Genomic DNA, 11,645 nt, shown 5'->3' on the forward strand with positions numbered 1-11,645 from the left:
GTTCATTGGACAAATAGGACAATAGAAAAGATGGACCATTCCAACTGCTTTACAATTTCAGAGTGCATTTGTCTTTTTTTACAAAAAAAAAGCCCTGATAGCCACCAGTATTCTGGTCATTGCCACATAATTATAGTGCAGTGTTTGTTAGATAGTGCTGACCCACACACCATGACTGAATCAAAAGTCAAAGTAGCAAGTCGTAAACATATATGGAGCTGTTTTGATATGATTCATTGGAATAAAACTCTCCCTCTGCACTTTGATCCTAATAAAGTTAGCAGTTGAAGTCCAACAGCGCAAAAGAAATAACTCTGTTCTGTGCAGGTAAATGTGCTGTGTGTTGATGAATGGAATCAGATGATCACGCCATGGGCCAGTTTAATCTCTCTCAGCGAGTGAGCTGGGGCAGTTTATGATGCTGGGGATCATAAGAGATAGGCTGGGAAGTAGCTTATAGCGGGAGGATAGCATTGCGGGCCAAGCGGAAAAGATGTGAAGGCACCCATTGCGTTTGTACATTTTCTTCCCTATTATTTGGGGCCAAGCAGCGAAGCTGCAAAGGCACCCATTGTGTTTCTACGTGTTCCTAGTATTAGGAATGAACAACAACCAACACCACCAGCCCCCGCTGACACACCCATAACTAAGAAAGGGTGTTGCTTATGATAATAGAAAGCAAGTAGCAATGAACAATGGTGCTGTTAAAAAGCATGGGGACACCAGATGTTTGGCTATTGAGGTTTGTAGAATGGTGGAATAAAGAACAGTAGACAGATGGATAAAGAGGTGGATGGTGAATGCAAATGGACAGACAGACAGATAGCTGAGATACACACATTTTGCATGATTTAAGTGCTGCTAACCAGGCAGGGTTGTGGGTTCAATTCCCGACCTCCACAGTAGTGCCCTGGCTCTTACTTAATTGACAGTGACTTTGTAATATAATTGGCATGTTGCTTTGGGCAAAAGTGTCTGCTAAATCCATAAATGTAAATGTAGCCTTTACGAATCATTTGTTAATACTTTGTAAGGCATAGAGAGTCATCATTTAGATACATTTACAAAATGTCTGGAGTTATAATATGTATCCACACCCTAGCTAATTTATGACGGAGTATTAGGGCCACACAAAAATGTCATGACAAGTCGACATTTAACTCGAGAAAGTTCGAGAATAAAGATAAAACATGTCAATGTTAATCTTGATGTGTTAACAGATTAAAGTCAAAATGTTGATATTAAATTTGAAATTTCGAAAATAACATAATACTAATAATAATATTGACATTTTGTTTTTATTCTCTGTTCCAAAAGTGCAAGGATTTCCTTTTTGTTAAAGTATAAATGATGTTTATTTGACCCATAACTGCAAGTATTATTAGTAGGCTTAAGGACCCTGGCCTTGTGTGGCCTCTGGGACAATGTATTTTTGGCTCATGATTTATGTACAGGAAGACAAAAAATAATGTTGAAATATGTATTTGTATTATCAATCAAAATTTGCATCATTATGAACACATTTCTGCCTAACTCTCTCTCTCTCTCTCTCTCTCACTTGAAGAAATGGCAGATCCATTCACTTTCAAAGCGATTTCACTCGCTGTGGGCCAAGGCTTGCTGATATACACACAACTACAGAAGGCAAAGAAAAACAAGAAGAGATTTCAGGAACTTGCAAATCATGTGAAGGATGTGACAGAGGTGCTGGAGACTGTGGAGAACCAGGGCGTGGAGGAAGGTGTGGTGAAGACAGGACTCGAGATGTTTGAACGAGCTTTGGAGTCCGCCAAGAAAGCCCAACAAAACTATGGTCGCTCCAAATTGTTAGTACGCTGTATCAGAGCTCACGACTTAGACAGTAGTTGTGAGAAGGTGAATAAACAGCTGACTGAAGCCAAACAAAGCCTGACCCTCGCGCTCCTGGTCGAACAGAGACAAAACCAAACAACGGACGAACAGAGCATCCCAGCCGATCAGTTTGTCAAGTTCATTAGCTGCCTTTGTGAAATGAAAGACCAATTGCAGCAGAATGAACTCCAGAGGTTCCTAGAGAAACAAACGGAAACTGAACTAACATCAGAGCACTGTTCCAATTTAGCAGACGTGCTGCTCAAGTCCGAGGAGGTCCTGGACGAGTTTGACATTGAGAAGTACAACACAACAGACGACGGTCGGCAGAGCCTTGTCCCAGTTGTGAAATGTTGCAGAAAAGCTCGGCAAGTATCCAATAATCCAAACAAACACATGCCATTCAGGGAATGTACCCTAAAGGTTTGCTGAAGTCCAATCACAAACTAGCTTATGCAAAAGGACTATCCAAAAGCAGAAAGACAATAGTCATTTGAACTATGCCCATTGATCACATTTCTTGTGTAAACCTTTTTAATTTAAAATGAGGAGTGTTGCATCAAAGATCCTTCATGCTCCGCTTTAACCCTCTCTAGTTACATTAGGGTGACCAGACGTCCCGGTTTACCTGGGACAGTCCCGATTTTGAGTGTCGTGTCCCGAGTCCCGACAAAAGCCTGTCGGGGCGCTAATATGTCCCGGTTTTCACCAACCACTATTGAAGTGTGGTTTTAACCCTTTCATGCGCAACGTCCACATGCGTGGACAGTAACTTTAACTCTGTTTTCTACTTATTTATCATGTTGATATACACCAATCCACTTCAGGGCAGTTTTAGTAGGTCCTTGGCAATATATTAACAATATGTATCATCTTATATTTGGAATATTGACTGCTTGATGACATCATCAATTCAACATGAGTGACAGTAATGGCCATATGCTGAATGCTCCAGGCATATCTGTAAAAAGCCAGTACTCAAGAAGGCAAAATCATGTAAAAAAAAATAGTACGCTGTACAGGAGAGTGTGTTGAACAACTCTATGTTTTCAGAAATGAAATCGGATGTAAAATGGAGTTTGTAGACCCTAAGAAGCAACTGTCCACGTATGTGGACGTTGCGCAACAGAGGAGTTACATGGCCAAAAATTAGATTTTGTAACTAGGACTTTTTTTTTTTTTTTTTTTTTCAAATATGATTTTAATTGCTTTAAATTACAAAGAAACAAACATTTGGTAAACATATTTATAAATAATGACCTAATTACATGTGGTAATGCCAAGGTGGTATGGTAATATGGGGGTAGTAGAGGGGTGGGTGGGTAGTAGAGGGGTGGATTAGTAGTAGAGGGGTGGGTAGTAGGGATGTAGTAGAGGGGTGGTTGGGTAGTGGTGGTAGTAGAGGTGGGTAATATGGGGGTAGTAGAGGGGTGGGTGAGGGTCGGTGGGCAATAATGGGGGTAGTAGAGGGGTTGGGCGGGTAGTATGGAGGTAGTAGAGAGGTGGGTGGGTAGTATGGGGGTAGTAGAGGGCTGGGTGGGTAGTATGGAGGAAGTAGAGGGCCATAGTTTCCACATTTTCTGTCATTACATTTTTTTCTTTTTTACCCCTTTGTTGCGCACTGTCCACATACGTGGACAATAACATAACTTCTATATAAAAGCATATTTTTGAAAAATTCCAACTGATTTTCAATATTGGGCTCATATAGAGTAATAAAATCAATACTAAAAAAATCTAGACACTTTTTTTCATAATGCGTGCATGAAAGGGTTAATATAGCCCGATCACTACCTAAACCCATGTAGAAACTAGCATATAGCGTCCGACGTATGATTTTTGTGTGTGTGATCGTGTGCCAGTCAATCGCAACAGTATGCACAATCTTTGCAGTCAACGTTACATTGTTTCATTGCCTCGTTTTAATGGCTAGCAGGTTACGCTACGACAATGCTGAAGAGAAAGTCATCATTCTCAATAACCTATTAGTCCGTGAGCCAGAGGGGTCGGTCGTTACCAAAAAGGTGGCAAACCATACCTTTACTGAAAGCCTGAATCAGCTTTTCAATTATGTATAATGGCCATCTGACAAGAGTAGCTGTTTAGAGTTATCACACATAATGTAACTAAGGTTGTTAAAATAATATGGCTGAGTTTCGTTTTCAAAAAACATTTTCATGCATAGGCTAGATAATAGGTGAGGAATGTTTAGGAGTCAGACAGTGCAAGCCCTAATCTCTGACTGTAAGTGCACAGAATTTGTGCATTTACACAGCAATATTTAAGAAATTTTCTCGGGGGTGACACCCCTTAACCCCCACTACCGTTTGGGCTTAAGGACGGCTACGAAAAAAAAGTTTCACCTGTCGCATGTTGACGTTACATGACCACGCACAAAAGTGTCCCGGTTTTAGTTCAGAGAAATCTGGTCACCCTAGGTTACATGCTTGCTTTTTTGCTTTTCACTCTGAGCGGATTTTGCGAGGTGCAGGGGAGGCCGGTATCGATAGCAACTAGCTGAGTAGATGTTCACATGCTAATGAAGGCTACTAACGTTAGACTGTTACCGGCTCATTGTTCGCCAAATGTTTGCGGACGGACGGACGCGATTTGATGATGTATTCGCGCGGTCCATAGAGGGCTATTACTGTAATGGAGACACAATGCCTGAGAGAAGACCAGGCCAGTCGCGGCCCGGTCAAAAGTACCTTCCCCCAAAAAAGTCCCAGAGCCAGGGTAATGGAAACGCGCCTTTTGTCCCACCAAACGCTGGTTAGCTCCGATATTGGTGCAAAACGTAATGTGTATCATTGCTCGTGGCCAGAGTACCTTGCAGACACAATTCAAATTGTGCTCTCGCGAGAACCCTGGATTTCCAGGGTACAAACTCCCCAGACTAAAGTTCAATCTTTTTTTTTTGCTAATATATTTTTTATTGTTTGCTTTCACACAAAACAAAACAACACACAAATGACACACCAAACAGCAATGCATGATGTTACTGTTACATGTAACTGAAAACAAAAAACACACAAAAACAAAACAATATAAGGGGGGTTACACTTAGTGGGGCAATTGCTCTGTCGCTAGTTTGGAGTTTAACACGGTTTTAAACTCGGTGGTGACGCAAGAAGTCACGTGACGACTTAAGCTCCATTGCTGTGTCATATGCACCTGTGGTTTAACCTGCTGCTGCGTTTTACCTTGATCTCAATTGCTGTGTCTTCAAGGAAATTCAAATCACCCACTAGAGGGCGCATTTAATGCGTGTTAGTCTAATCTCGGAAAGGACATGGTTTAGCGGTAGACTAAACCATAGTTTGCAGGATAGCAAGATAGATAGGTGACAGCTTACGCTTCATAAACCGACACATACACACACTGTTGGCTAGTTTGGACTTATTACACAGTAGGCTACAATAAAGGCTACAAGATAGCAGTTGCTTAAGTTGGCAAATGCCTAACTACAAATGTACAAAGAACGAGTAGGCCTATTCGTAAAATACCCTAACGCACGGTAGATCGTACCATCAACACTCGATTATGGTCTTTACTTAGGCTGCGCAAAGCATTTATTTGAGGCAGACTTCCCGGCAAGAACTTTTGTTACACGTTTTATTGTGAGACCAGAGACATGCGTTTTGTTAGCGGCACCGGTAGGCTATTAAAAGCAGTAGTTTTCAGTTTAGTGTGGGGTTTAATTTACTTTTGGACTGTTTGGTGATGTTGCTAAATGTAGAGACTGATGGGCACTGAAATATTATTATATTTGAAGGTTCACTATTACGTTTCATGTCGTTGAAAGGGATTTCCACCCGCTGTTTGCGGGAGGCGCTTTCATTCATTCAATGACTGAATAGAATATGTAAGGGATAATCCATATATATATATATATATATATTGACAATCAATATATATATATATCTATGGGGATAATCAACGACGTGCCGTGCGTTTATAGGAAAATAATGCACGTTCGAAGTGGTAATAAGGACCCGACGCCGCAGGCGGAGGGGACTTTACACTTCGATAAGTGCATAATTTTCCTAGAAACGCACAGGGCGCGTCGTTGATTATCCCTTACATATAATAGAATAGAATAGAATAGAATAGAATAGAATAGAATAGGTACTTTTTTCATCCCGTGAGAGAACCAACCAACCAGCGGCGCTCGGGGAGCAGTATGATTTGAAAACGTCTGCCCCTATCCGACACACTAACATGCATTTCACAGGCATTAAAGACAGTTGTGACATTATGTAGCCTACACCGCACAGATGCATTTTGCCTGGCCATGGTGTAGGCCTGTTTAGGCTGACAAAAATACGTAGCCTAGTCCCACATGGATTCGTAAAGGCTGGAATGCGCACGGAGCCATGGAATGTGGGTTTAGTGCCCAGCATAATTTGTCCATAGTTGGGCTGAAGTGTGGCGATTAAAAGGCTTATTTTTGCTCCTCCGTGTAATGTTCTATTTAATTCGTGACAATTGATTGATTGACTGATTTAATGTTATAAATAGCATAGCCTACTGGATAAGATTTCAGATTCAGATTTCCACAAAAGTAGCCTAGACTATTTCATGATATATTTCAACATTATTTGCGTTTTATTAAAATGTACTTTACATTTCCAAAGTGTTTTGGCACTTAGAGCGCATTTAGCCACAAGAGTCATAAAAAGTATCCCGTCAAAATCCTGAAATGCATTAAGAACTGTTGAATTACGACTGCATCTGCTGGGGTAAAACTCAAAACAGCGTACTTCCGGCTTCCAGGCAGTTTAACCCCAGTAACTAGGAATCAGCTGATCCTGTCTCATTTCTGACACAGCAATCACGTTAAACTTCGTGCGCAGCTGCGTGTTAAACTCCAAAACCTCCGTTTTAAGGAGCACGGTTTTAAATCGTAGCACAGCTAACACAATGCTAACTGACAGAGCAATTGGCCCACAGTGTTTGCTGAGATATACAAGCATTTAGACGGTTTTTTTTTGTTTTGTTTTAAAAGGAGAATAAACAAAACATAGGCTACATATCACATGATTTCATAGACACATCAAGTGTTTGCAACATGCAGATTCACCGGTCTGATAGCTAAGAGTAACACCCTTTGTTTTATTTGGGATACATGAAAAATAATTGTAGCCTATAGAACTTGGTTTGAAATCTATGAAGATCCTGTTTTTTAAAATGTGTTACCTGCAAAATTACAAAGTGTATCCTCATAGAAAATCAAGGCACCTAACCCTCTTAACCGGCTTGTTAACTATGGCTATGGCTATGGTTATTTAGCAGACGCCTTTGTCCAAAGCGACATACAAATAAATAACAATACAAATTAAATTAACAGTGAACAATTACAAACTAGGGAGAATAGTAATATTATCAGTAAAACAATAATTTTAAGCACTAACCTAATGAGAAATAAAACAGTGAAATGAGAATAGCAATCAAATAAGTCACTCAGTTAATTATATATAATAATAATAATAACTAAAGCATGGTATGGCTAAATTTAAGGACAGTAGCAAAATAAATTTCAAATTCTATCAATAGACAAATTATAACAAAACAATACTATTATACAAACCATAACACATCACAAACTCAAAGGACTAAGTGCATATTAAATAAATATGCCTTAAGACCCCTCTTAAAAGATCCAAAGCTGTTGCTGGAACGGAGAGCACTGGGCAACTCATTCCACCAACACGGAACTCCCTGCACATTCCAATAAATGAAACTGTAGTTGTTAATCATAACTGTAATGACCATATATAGTGGTAGTGAGCAAAAACAGCGTGAAGACAAAAAAAAAATCTAGCCATGTAAAAATGCAGTCATGAGACAAACATAAAAATAAGCAGCAAAGCCCCCCACCCCAGACTTCTTAAAAGAGAACAACGTTGCTAGTCCGCCAAGGGAAACGCTAACACCCCTGCAAGGTCTAGCTAGAACAAAAGTAACCACTATTCCTTGGATTCGAGCTAAGACAGTCTTGCAAAACCACGTTCAATTTGGTTGTTTTAACATGAGTCATTGTCATGGAAGAAATGACCCCACGAGTAACAGGGAAAAAAACAGACATTATAGCCTACGACAATCAAGTTCAAGATAATCGCTTTGACAACACAGTAGTCAAGTCATTAATTAACCAGTGCAATAACAGTATCGTTTAACAAGGAGGCTAGGCTACTGCTGAAATCAAATGTCTTTAATGTAATGCTGAGCCTCCTCGGGAGAAGAGAAAATGCGTGTGTTGTTCGAGTCGAATGTTACCTTCAGGCTGGCAGGGTAGAGAAGGAAAAACTGGATCCCTTTCTGTTTGAGCGAAGCAATGCAGGATGAGAAAGCCTTGCGTTTCAGGACGGTTGCATTGGAGTAGTCAGCAAACAGCAAGAGCTGGGACTGACCATATTGTGCCTTCGTGCCTGCTAATCTGTATGCCTTCATCATAGCCTGGCGATCGTTGTATCTCAGAAGTTTGAAGATGAGGGTTCTGGGCTTGCTTGATGAATTTTCACTCGATGAGCTCTTTCAATTTCGATTATCCCTCGATCAGCCAGTGAAGGGAACCAGATAGGAAGCTGGCGTTGTAGGAAAGCAATAGCGTCGCCCCCCTCTTCATTCTCTGGAAGGTTAACGAGGCGCAGGTTATTTCGGCGATTTCGGTCTTCCAACTCCGCCACATTCGATTGTAATTTAGCAATAGCAGAAGTAGCTTCCCTAACTTGTAACCTGTCCTCTCGCTGAGCGGCTTGCATAATGTCAGTACGCTTGTTCAAAGTCATTAGAGAGGCATTCATTGCTGAGACCTCAGTCTCCACATTGGAGAGTTTCTTCTGAAAAGCGTCCATATCTCCCCTTATAGCTTTAACATCCAGGGAAAGTTCGCGTAGAGTCCCCCGCATCTCATATATTAGCGTGGCTAACACAGGGCCCTCAGCGCTGCCCTCAAAGATGGAGCCCGCGTTCTCATCAAAGAGCTGTTTCTTGGCTCTCTTCTTTGTCGAGTTAGATAGCGGCGAGGGGGTAAGGGGGCTTAACTCATCCGCACTTCTCTTCTCTGCCGATTCCATTGCAGTTGTCAACAAATAAAACTGCCGTTAAAGCACTTTTGACTCAGTTCAAGAACGGCATTGCAAGTTCACGCTTAAGCGGCCATCTTAGCTGGAGCCCAACCGGAAGTCCTAAAGTTCAATCTTAAAATATTGAGCTTAGTATGGTGAAAGTCAGACTTGTAAATGCAGTCATTGTAAGTCAAAGGATTTAAGAGGTAAATCGGAGGGTAAAATAACCACATTACATTGCTTTCACTCTGTAACTCACTCTTAACTGTAAATCATCTAAATTATTGCTATAGGCTTACAGATTGTAATATGAACGAGGAATTCTCTGAGATTGTGGCCGCAGCCCTGCAGTCATCCCACCTGAGAGAACTGCACCTGGATGGCACCATCATGTCAGAGTCCGGACTGAAGGCTCTCTGTGGTTCCTTAACAAATCAGGACTGTGTGCTGGAGATACTGAGGTAAATATGACATTGTTTGCTTTTTTGGCACAGTGGTGGACATGGGCTTGCTCTGAAAATAATGTATTAACCCAGGAAATCAACAAAAGTGGCTTTAGATGAAGGAAATACATATAGGAGGACCAATATGGCATATAGGAAACCCCTTCACATGGTGCAGTGTCACCAACTTATGACTGATAGCATCCAAATAATTTTGGTGTTGTTTGGGAGATCTACTCAATGGTGGTTGAACAAAGTTTGTACCTTAAGTGGTTCGAATCTGGGAAAACATGTGGGAAGAGTAGAGAAAAACTAGAAACGCAATTCCGAGGAATTACACGAGGGGATGCAATCTGCAGGGTTGGAGGAGAATGAAGGAGAATAAGAAAAGTGTGATACCATAGCAGTGCATGAAAATGCACTGTGATACACATAGTAACAGCAATAAACACAATTAAAAACCCAAGTCACACTGCGAAATACATATATTACGTTTGTTAATTAAGAGTGATGTTCGTCCCCACAGCCTGAGAAAGTGCGGTCTTTCCTCGAGTCACTGTGAGGATTTGGCCTCCATTCTCTGCTCCTCGGCCTCCAGCCTGAAGGAGCTGGACCTGAGAGACAACAACCTGCAGGATGCAGGAGTGGAGCTGCTCTCCTCTGGACTAAAGAGCCCACATTGCACACTGGAGATACTGAGGTAAACACACACACACACACACACACACACACACACATTTACAACAAAACATTCAAGCTACATTGCAGAGCCTTTATAGGGTGGGTGAACCCTGCCTGAACTTCCGGCGAATTTGGATTTCGCCCAGCAGCTCAGGCTGGAAACCTGCATATCTATATCCTCTGTACCCTGCCAGAACCTTTGGCTCCAATTAGAAGCTAGCTAATCTGAAAGACGCACCTGATCATTTGTCTGATTGGTTGAAGGACTATCCAAACATACGGAGTCATTTGAACGATACCCATTGATCACACCTCTTGTGCAGTAGAAACAAAGCGCATCCTAATACTAATGTTTAATCTTAAAAGATTGAGCTTAGTATGGTGATAGCCAGACTAGAGCCTTTAGGTAACAATTAATACTTACTATTGTGACTTTTATTGTCACACTGAATACTACTAATTGGATACTACTACAGTATTTGGAGCTATTGTGCATCTGTAGGATTGTGTTTTATCATACTGGTCTGTTTCCAGACTGTCAGCCTCCAAGCTCACTGAGGCGTCCTGGAGGTGTTTAACGTCGGTCTTCCAGGGGGAACTGGACCTGAGTGAGAACAGGCTTCTGATGTCAGAGCTGGAGCTGCTGTCGGCAGCACTGAGGAGTCCAGACTGCAGAGTGAACACACTCAGGTGTGGTCTTGCGTTATGGCACATAAACGATACTAATGCGTTGTGGTGTTGATTTTAAATGATCGATATTAGACATAATCTGGGTCCGCCTGATGGTTGATATGATTGGCTAGATAGGTATGGCCGTAATGTATAAATGTACATTACATACGTAAATGATAGTATAAATCAATATTTAATCAATAACCCCCGAGAGGCCGCAAGTTACACTGATTTTAGAACAGCTAAGAGGTGTTGTTCGTCATGATATGCACTGGCTTCTTGCTTTTCTAAAATGGTTACCGCATATATCTCTGTGGATCTGGCTAAGTATTGCAATACAAACAAGCGTCACGTTCAGCCAGATCTGCATAACACTGAAAGAACCACTGATTTGAGCGGAACAGAAAGAAAGTTAATTGTTGCCTTTAGAAATCCTTCTTGTTATAGCCTCTGTTCACTTTAAAAGTTTGCAATGCCTCGGTTTATCTGTAGGATTCTGACCAAAGTGTAAAGGTCCGTTCACACCAAGAACATTAACTATAACGATAACTATCAACAAATATTGTTCTCGTTAATATGAATGATGACGTTCACACAAACTATAACAATAACAACATGAAAAACGATATTGTTGGGGATCACTTTCAGAGCGATTTTGAGAACGATAAAAGTTATCAGCCAGTCAGAACCCATCATATTTTAGCCATCACCTTCATTAACATGAGGAGAGACTTTTTTTGTATCGTTGGTCAGTGTGAACGCTTTTATCGTTATGGTTATAGTAATCGTTATTGTTCTTGGTGTGAACGACCCTTAAAGCTATTTTGAACTTTGACAGTGTTTTGAAAATAGAGATTTATTTTGACATGGCTGTACCCACTCCATCGCACTATAAGCTATTTAACGGTCCAATTAACATAATTTTACT

This window comes from Sardina pilchardus, chromosome 1 (assembly GCF_963854185.1).
Source record: "Sardina pilchardus chromosome 1, fSarPil1.1, whole genome shotgun sequence".
Classification (NCBI taxonomy): Eukaryota; Metazoa; Chordata; class Actinopteri; order Clupeiformes; family Clupeidae; genus Sardina; species Sardina pilchardus.